The following is a 10068-nucleotide window of genomic DNA, read 5'->3' on the forward strand; positions in this document are numbered from 1 at the left end:
ATAATACATAATATACTAATGATAAAAAAACAATCTCTACATTAATAAGTAAAAGAAGATTAAATATTGCAAATAAGGAATTAGAAAACACTATTAATAAGGAAGTATACAAAAATGATTACTCGTATTGCAAACTGTAAGAACAATATTCCTGGCACAATGTTATATTTAAAATCGTCTTAAGTTTATTATAGAATGCTATAATAAAATAGCCTTTGCAGCATTTTAAGATAAGCTTTTCTGTAATCTGAAATCTAAGATTGAACTATGAGCACCGTTCTAAGTTGTAGAGACGTGTAATTGATTGTAATATAAAAGAAAGTGTAGGAGTGATATTATATTAAAACAATTATAAATAAAGGAATGCAATTCTTTCAGAACATGTTTTTATTTTACATTTTTTACATTTTCCTTATTCCAGGCCAAACACTGAACCGATCAATCTAATTTTGCAGCGTTGATGCACGGTAATGGAAATTTTTTTACATTTCTTAAAAACCTGTAAGCTTTTGGACTTAATGATCTTAACGAAATGGCTGATGTAATATCTTCAGCTGACCATTTGACATGACCCCTTGTCGATGACATTAACATTTTAAACTGGCCAGGTGTAAATACCTTACGCAGAGCATCAATGGCTATTGTTTCCGCCTCTTTATGCCTATCCTTTGCCATTTTTTCAACTTCTGTTTGCAACTGTGTAACTTGTATACTTAAACCTTGATTTTTTTCTTCTAAGAATTCTTTTTCTTCTAAAAGATTTTTATTTTTGTTTAGGAGTTCTTGGTTCCGTTTCTCTGCATTTCCTAATTGCATCAATAACGTTTCGACATCAACATTTGCATTATTGCCAATCTCTTGCATTCTGTAAAATACATAATAATACTTTTCATAACAATACATACTAACAAATTAAATATGATTCGAACCTATTAAATAATATATAATTTTAAAGAAACATTTAATTACATACATTTCTTGTTGCACCGCTTTATTTTGCTCTTCCATACTTTGTACAGCTGCTTTATCTATATTTTTTGCAACTTCTTCCATATCTTGTATAGAATTTCCTTCCACATTCTTTACAGCTTGATCCTTATTTTGTGTTTTGTTTGTTTCCACATTTATTAAAATTTCTTCTTGCGATAAACGCTGTTTCTATTGTGAGTATTGTACAAGTTTTGTGTATGTTAGAACAAATGACTTAACTCTGAAAGAATATTATAAGACATTAATTTCATTTGTACATTTATATATGGAGGGGTAAAAACCACAGTGGTGTAAGTCAAATTTTTTTAAATATTTTATCGTGTGCATAGATGCAATCTGTACAATATATAAATTGCATCTATGCACACGAGAAAATATTTCAAAAAATTTGACTTACACCACTGTGGTTTTTACCCCTCCATATATAGATACACACACACACACACACACACACACACACACACACACACACACACACACACGTTAAATTACTTGCGGTACTTTAATTTTTTTGTTGTCTTCTTTGCTCTGCGACATTATACCTTTTCGCTTTTTTTCTAGATTCAATGTTGGAACAGATCCCTGTTTTTTCTTAACCTTAACACTTCTTTAGCTGGTTTATTTTGTAATCGTGGTTTTTTCTTCTCAAAAGCACCAAACGATTTTCATCAAAATGGATTGCGCATATCCTTGCTGTAAGCATATTATATCATAATATAACACACGTAATAATGACATTGTATTGAGTTGGAAGTTAAAACATTAACTTAATTATCATTTTCTTTACATTAACTTACCCGAATCAACTTTCATATCCGTTTTTTTTCTTTGGCAGGCATTAAGCCATTGCTGACGAACAAATGTTTCTTTAGGAAAAGTAAAATACTTAATTCTTTTCGTCCCATTATGATTCGTACGATTCTTATAATTTTTTACACAGCACGTTGGCATAGCTTCTCCGCAAAAATAAAATATCTAATATCTAAACACAATATAACCTTTAACTATACTTCAAAATAATATGGGAGGAGCCATATTGCTTTTGGCATCTTGGATAAAATTCTGATTGGTCAAAGAAAATGACGACTGCGCATCCTCGAAACTGTTACACCTGTCTTCTAACACCATGGCATCATCGGATGTCTGCCGCACGTAAACGCCTGTCTCCTCTCTCCCTTCGCGCGCCCGTCCACCCCCTTTCGGCGCCCCCCTCTCCTGGATCGTTTCTGCTCTGACTCGACGGCCCTTCCGTCAACCGCCGATCCTACCCCTCCGCCGTCATGACCCGTGGTAAGATAATACGGGCTCGTTCATTATAATAAGCAGCGACGGTCAAATGAACCCTCGTTAACCATGAAATATCGATTTCGCCTCGTCCGAGTGCAAAGATCGAGTCACGGTGAGCCACGATCGTCGCGCTGTTCATCATGGCGCGCCGATCCCCCGTTCATATACCCACATAGCACATAATATTTCAGTAATATTGCAGCAATATTATTTTTCCATTGCAATATTACAATGAAATATAGCAGAAATATTGCAGTAATATTACTGCAATATCTCAGTAATATTAAAATGTCCGCGCAAATGAATATCAGTAATATTACTGATATTCATTTCAGTAATATTACGTAATATTACTGCAATATATCAGTAATATTACTATAATATTTGCGTAATATTTGTATAATATTGCTAGGAATTAAACCATTTTAATAATTTCCATTTTTCTCATAATGTCCACAATTTGCTACATTTAACATCTGATGTAAAACAATTTGGTGCTCTAGATGGCTTTAGCGCATTCCAATTTGAAAGTTATATTTGTGGTTTAAAGAAACTGGTCCGAAAAGGAGATAAACCACTTCAACAAATTGCTAAAAGATTAAATGAATTAAATTTTTGTATTAGCCGTTCCGAAATACATAATAAAAAATTTCTACAGAAAGACCACAAAGATGGTCCATTGGATCATGAACGAGATTATGAAGAACAATATAAAATATTGCATATAGATTCATTATATTTAAATTGTGACGATAACAAAAATAACTGCGTTTTATTGAAGGACAATACTATTATCTGCGTCCACAATATTGCTAAAAGTCAAAATAATAATCTGTATATTATAGGAAAAAAACTGATACCTGATACAAATTTGTTCACTACACCATGCGAATCACAACATTTTGGAATAGTCATAGCCAAACAAAATAGATGTATAGAATCATGGTTGTGTCAAAATATAAAAGCAAAAGCTTATAAAATTCCGACCAAAGATAAATTTATTATTTTGCCAATATTACATACTATTGTATCTTATCAAGAATAACATGTATATGTATATATATATATTAACTTTAATAATATTTTAATAAAATTTTAATAAAATAATATTTTTTAAATAATATTTTTATTATATTTCAACAATATATTGCAGCAATATTACTGTAATATTTCAATATTATTTAAAAACGTGTAATATATCAGTAATATTTCTGAAATATTTCATTGTAATACGTAATATTTCCACTATATTGCAATATTACTGCAATATTTCTGCAATATTATGTGCTATGTGGGTAGGCAAGGGGCTCGATTATTTTTCCGCGCTCTCACTTCATCAATTGAACGTCAATAATCCTCGGGACCGTTTAATGTCTTCGTCTTCTCCTCGCCGCGGCAATTTTATGTCGACGTGACCGTCGGGACGCGTAAATCCCGGGCGCAGCCCATGCGTCACGCGGAAATGGACACTCCGGGTCGGGTGGCGAGCCGTAGATCGACCCCCGGGTTGCACTTGACACTACATCGTCGTCGTAATAACAAATCATTTTCGGCAGCGGCATGATTTCACCGGGAACGTAACCGCACTACGCACTACGTACGTTGCTCAAGGGCGAGCGGTAACAGTGGCGCAGGACAGACGGCGGCGGTCCGCGAGACGGCGGGGGGACAGGGGGGGTATTAACGTGCGGTTACTCGTGTACCGCGCTGCGAAATTACTTTAAATTATGGAACGGCCGAGAGAGAAAAGAGATTGGGAAGTATGGCACGTTTCTCGCTGGCCGGCTGCACCCCCTCCGGCAGAAAGAGGAATTGGAGAGAAAAAAAAGAAACGTTAAAATGCTCTTTCCCTCTTATACTTCTTCTCCCATTTTAGTTCTTCTCTTTCGCCTCTGCTACGAGGTACTCTATATCCCGCTACACACTCGTCGTTTTCAGCCGTTTTCTTCTTTCCTCCTTATAGTAGGGGAGCTAGCTCCATTTTTTCGTGATTATTTCGGTACTTATGAAACTTTTTGTGGTGATTCAGAATGTTATTCAATGATTGAAGCTCCAGGGACTGACAAAAAAGTGGTCGCTTTGGGTGGTATAGCAACCCACTTGTGCAAAAAAATTTTTTTTTCAAGTCATTTCGGTATGTCAGTTATTTTGCACCACAATTCTTTGATATATTCTATGACCATTTGCAAATTGACTGACAAAATAGCAAACAATCATATCATGATTTTTAAATAATGTTACAGAATCGAGTGACGACCTTTCTGAGGATGAAGATGACCTGTGACAAATACGATGAAGAAGAAGAAGAAGAAAAAGATTCCTAGTTTATTTATTTATTTTTTATGATGATGATTCAATGCTATTTTTCATTACCTTTTCTGTTTTGATTATATAATAAATGACCGTAAAAAAAGATATTATAGCTTCAGTTTACGATGAACTTTTAATTATTTATTTGAATAATGAAAAGACAATAAGAATTAAAATGAGTCCTGATGACCATCAATGGTGAATTCAAAGAAGGAAAAAATTCATAAGTCGCAGACTGTGGAATTTACATTATTTTATAAGGGTTTTGAGACCCACTTTTTTGTCAGTCAATTATGCTAATAGTCATATAATATATCAAAGAATTATGGTGCAAAATGACTGACATACCGAAATGACTTGAAAAAAAAATGACATTTTTGGGCGGCCCTACACCCACAAGCGACCCACTATTTTGTCAGTCAATTTGCAAATAGTCATAGAATATATCAAAGAATGTGGTGCAAAATGACTGACATACCGAAATAACTTGAAAAAAAAATTTTTTTTGCACAAGTGGGTAGCTATACCACCCAAAGCGACCCACTTTTTTGTCGGTCCCCGGAGGTTTGATCATTGAATAACATTCTGAATCACCACAAAAAGTTTCATAAGTACCGAAATAATCACGAAAAAATGGAGCTAGCTCCCCTACTATTATAATTAAGGTCTCTCACTCCCGCGTTACCCCGTCCTTCCATTTTCATCACCCTTGCATCTTTGACCTCGATGTCTTTTCCTTTCTCTTTCCACTCCTGAGCCGTGCTCCTTGTTTTTCTGCTTCTTAAAGCTTTACTTCTTATCCACGCGCTTGTACTCTTTTTTTATCCTTCATTCTTGGTTACTGCCTGAGTCTGTATTTTCATACTCGTTTTGTCTCTTTAATTCAATTTTTTTCCATTTTAATTTTTATTTATCGTTACTAGAGCAGAATTTCGCTAATATAGATATTCATGGTTACATAGCTTTGTAAAAAAAAATATTAAAAAGTACAATAAATTATTAGCAATTGTGTCTCCGCATTTATGACAATCGAATATAAGACGTTGTCAGTCTTGTAACTTATAACGTAGTTTATAGACAATTTATTAAATGTGCCTTATATTTTTGATAAATGCTGCATAAAAAAAAACATGTATCTGTTTTACTTATTTTTCGTAGTATTTATAACCTTCTTTTAAAAAATGATTTTCGTAAGAAGAATGTTGGGGTGATTATTGATTAGGTCTAAATTAAAAACATTATTTGTTTCCATTATCTTATTATTCCGAGATCTACCAAATGCCAAGTTTTTTGCATTAAATACTTTTTCAACTGCATTTCAATATTTTCTATGATCGTGATGGGTTTAAAAATGTTTAATTTTTTAAAACATTACATTTCCTCTTTCTATCTCGCACAATTGTCTGATTTCGACACTTTTGTTAAAAAACATTTTTTACATTTTTAAAATTATGAAATGTTAACCAATACTTATTATTCACTTAAATATTCTTTTTACGGAAATCAACACCATTTATAGTTGCATGCACAATTATTTTATATTTATGATTGAATATATTGAAACAGTTTTGTTCATACAGTCATACGCGTGTGCCACTTCCGCGCGAAGTGCAGCCCCCAACTCGGCTGCATATCTCCACGCCAGGAATTGGAGTGGATGGCGAACGTGGGTACAATAGTTCGCATTGTATTGGATCTAGCCGAGTGATAGGCCCCTCTCCCGATCTCCTCCTGCCTCTCTCTGCCTTTCCCCCTGCCTGGGAGTCTCACCATCCTCAACCCCTTCGTACTCACCCTCCTATCGTTTCTCATTTTCTGAAGGCCCGGCGCGAGCGTGTATTGTACCGCTCGCTATGCCCAAATCTCGCTATCTATCGCCATTGCGGCTAACTGCGTCGCCTCTGCTGTTTTATGCCCTTTCAGCCGTGCTTTGGTTTAAGTGCACCGCGGATCCGAACGATGCGCGAATGCATTCCTCGAGGTTGGACGATTCTTATCGCGCTTTGTCGATACTTTGTAACAAATGCCCTCGACAATCAATATCATTGCAAAATCTTTCATTGTAAATTGACAAATTGAATTTTTTTCATAAAATATTATTAAATTAACGAAAGAAAAGTATATTGCAGGATAATAGGTGTCTTGATAAATTATATACTTGAATCTAAAACAATTCTGTTTTTTTAAATTGTTTTTATAAGTTTAAGAGGTTACATGGGTTTGGAAATTTCAAAAAATCAGGCAAGAGCAAAAGGATGCCCTGGACATTGCAGCTGCAGCAGGATCTTTGCTTTAAGGAGCTGGAATCGACGATTCTATGTAAGTTTAAAAAAAAATTGTTTTTCCGTTTTATTCCTACTTAAAACTTTAATCACTTTTTTCTCAAAACTCTATTTTTGAAGTCGGTGGACACGATTTCTCAAAAACTAATCGACCGATCTTATTGAAATTTTGTCTAGTGATTGAACGAAGGTTTTTTTTTCTTTGATCACAACTTATTTTACAAGGCAATATGTGGTGTAGATTTTTCCGAAAATTGTACTTTTTTGCATACAACTCTGCCAAAAATTCAAATTTCAATTTTTTTTTTTAATCCTTTGTTCAATCACGAGCTATACTCACCTACTAACAGAAAATATTTGGTTTTTTGATTTCAGATAAAGCTATCATGAGTTATCCTGACCACCGCGAGGATACTTTTTTCTAAGGGGTCTCCGAAAACCAGGTCCCGACGGCAGAATTTTCAAAATTTTTAAATGAAAATTGTATAAAATATTGTTAAAATGTTGCTCTTTTATATGCTTAAAAGTTTGAATAAAATAATTCTTTTATTACATTAAAAAAAATTAGAGAAAATATGCTTTTTTTTAACCTTCAAAACCCATGTAACCCCTTAAGGAAGAGAAGTATCCCTCGACTTGAAAAACTGCACTATCAAAAGCCGAGGTTTTATTTTGTTATCGTATATAGATAATAATTTTCAATGTCTCACGGGTGTCGCGGAGTATGTCTAAAAAGTATGAAGTAAATACCGATGAAAGAGGCACCTGAGAGGAATAATCGTTTGGACTGATTAACGTCGCGAACAACACGTCAAGCGTGTGCGGCGCACGAATCCAGACCATTGTGAATATCTGAATATCCGCGAGGCACGCGAATTCCCATATCTGATTGCGCGCAAATAGACTCGGATCTCATTTCCTGAGTACATTCAAGTATTTCATATATGGTACGCGCGTGCTCGAGGCGAATGCGTTAACGCTTTGCGACGTAATATTTTGTTATATTACGACCGGTGCCTCGTAACGATCACTTCTCCAATGTAAACACTTTTGTCGCGGTAAAACGATCGTCGAGTTTGCAATAAGTCAATTATTGAGTTTAAATAAGATGTAAATTTGCAGAGAAGTTGTAATCAGCTTTCGAAGGGAGCTTAAAACCGACGACTTTTTGTACCGCACGCAAGTCCGCATTGCAGCTTCAGAGATATTCCTTCCCGAGCGAAAATAATTGTGGATTTTACCTTCTTAAAATCGGCGAATATTTAATTTAATTTAATTTAATTTAATTTAATTTAATTTAATTTATTGCGATGCTTATAGTGGGGATACAGTCGTGGGGAGTATAAATATGTAAAGAGAGCACGCAAATGGTGAGGCATCAACACGCGTTGTTTCCAAGCCTACCAGTGGAGATCAATGTTAAAATGTAAAATAGACATACAAAGTGGTGGATTCGCTCACGAGAATAAAATTTTAAACTTATATACTAAACTTATATACTAGACGCGTAACATACAACTCGCACACAGATGCGCACGTGTGCGCGTTAGTAGACACGACATCGTGTAAGCAAATTAGTGATGCGCAGGTTGAGATGCATTTCTGGTAGGAAGTGCAGTCGACAAAATGAAGGCGGACGTAGATGTACGAAAAGAAGACAAAGAGGATAAGGATCTTATGGTAGAGGGAAGGTCATTGAAATATTTGACTGCACAGTAAGAGAAGGAAGCGCGAAACTTGGCAGAGTGATGCGATGGAAAGGAAAGAAGGTCAGGGTAACGAGTATTCGGGGCGTCATTGGTATGGAGCTCGGAATTCAGATGCAAGAGACGTCGAAGGTACGGAGGAGTATTAGAGTGAAGGAGACGGAAAACCAGGCAACACAGAGATGAAGCACAAAGCGTTGTTGGATTTTTAGCCAACAAGAGCTAGAATAGAGTGGGGATATGTGGTCAAACTTACGTACACCATAGGAGAAGCGGAGACATGAATTCTGAATGGATACGATATTGGATACGATTTAGGAGTTGTTGGTTGAGTGCTGGAATATAAACGACGTCAGCGTAGTCGAAGAGTGAGATGACAAGCGATTGGGTAATATGAAGCTTTTGGGAGGTGGAGAGGATGTGCCGGAAAGGATAAAGAAGACGAAGACGAGCAAAGGCAGCTCGACATTTTACGTCAACATGATGCTTAAACGACCAGGAAGGGTCAGTGTGAACACCAAGTATTTTAATTGAGGACAATAGAGGTATAGGCACAGAGTTTAAAGAAAGGTCAAAGGAATCAAGCTGAACTAGAAGGACTGAGGAACCGGCAATGAGAAGTGAGGACTTAGAAGGGTTAAGATGCAGTGCGTTTGAGGATGCCCATTTAGCTACAGCTTTGAGGTCATCATTTAATGCAGAGATGGTGGCAGAGACGTCGGTTAGGCGGAATGACTTGCGCAAAATCACGTCGTCTGCGTATTTTAGAAGCTCGGCGAAAAAAGGAGTGGAGGCCAGATCAGCAATAAAAATGATGAACAGTAGTGGACCGAGCACGGACCCCTGAGGTACGCCTGACAGAACAGCGCGAGAAGGGGAGAAAATAGGTAAAGGATTGTACAGAAGGACGCGCTGAAAGCGGTTTAATAGGAACGATTTCATGAAGGACAAGGCAGAGGGAGATAAGCCGTAGTACTCGAGCTTAGCCAGAAGGAGATGAGGGTCGACTGTGTCGAACGCCTTCGTGAAATCAAGTGTAATCAACGCTGTGAGGAGACCTGAGTCGAAATCACGAAGGACGGAGTCAGAGAGGTGGAGAAGTTCAGTTGTGGTGCTGTGCATGACACGAAAACCGGACTGACATTCCGGAATTATCCCTGCTTCGTTGACAAATGCATATAATTGTTGAAAGCATATGCGCTCGAGGAGTTTGGAGAGAAATGGGGGGAGAGAGATAGGACGAAGAGAGGAGAAAGTGGAGGGGTCGCGAGTTTTGGGAATGGGGAGGACAACTACGTGTTTCCAAGAGGAGGAAAAAGTATGAGAGGAAAGGCAGTAATTTAGGATATGGAGAAGAGGTTCGAGACACTGAGGCAGGCAGAGAAGCAGCATACGACCTGAGAGATCGTATGGTCCAGCAGAGGTAAGTCGTATTCGCTTAAGGATATTGTAAAGGTCGGTGGGAGTGATTGGAGTAAAACTGAATGATTCAG

The 10068-nt window shown here is 36.6% G+C and overlaps 1 long non-coding RNA gene across 1 annotated transcript; it reads right to left on the minus strand.

Annotated features, from left to right (window-relative positions):
• Nucleotides 1–369: 369 nt before the first annotated feature.
• On the minus strand, nucleotides 370–1265 carry LOC139784969 (uncharacterized). Its single transcript, XR_011721739.1, has 2 exons — nucleotides 974–1265; nucleotides 370–865 (listed from the first exon to the last, which is right to left on the minus strand). It is a non-coding gene; the product is annotated as an uncharacterized lncRNA (long non-coding RNA).
• Between the last annotated feature and the right edge of the window lie 8803 nt (nucleotides 1266–10068).

Source organism: Temnothorax nylanderi, unplaced genomic scaffold (assembly GCF_030848795.1).
Source record: "Temnothorax nylanderi isolate EJ_2023f unplaced genomic scaffold, tnyl_v1.0 TNYL_tig0715_pilon, whole genome shotgun sequence".
Lineage (NCBI taxonomy): Eukaryota > Metazoa > Arthropoda > Insecta > Hymenoptera > Formicidae > Temnothorax > Temnothorax nylanderi.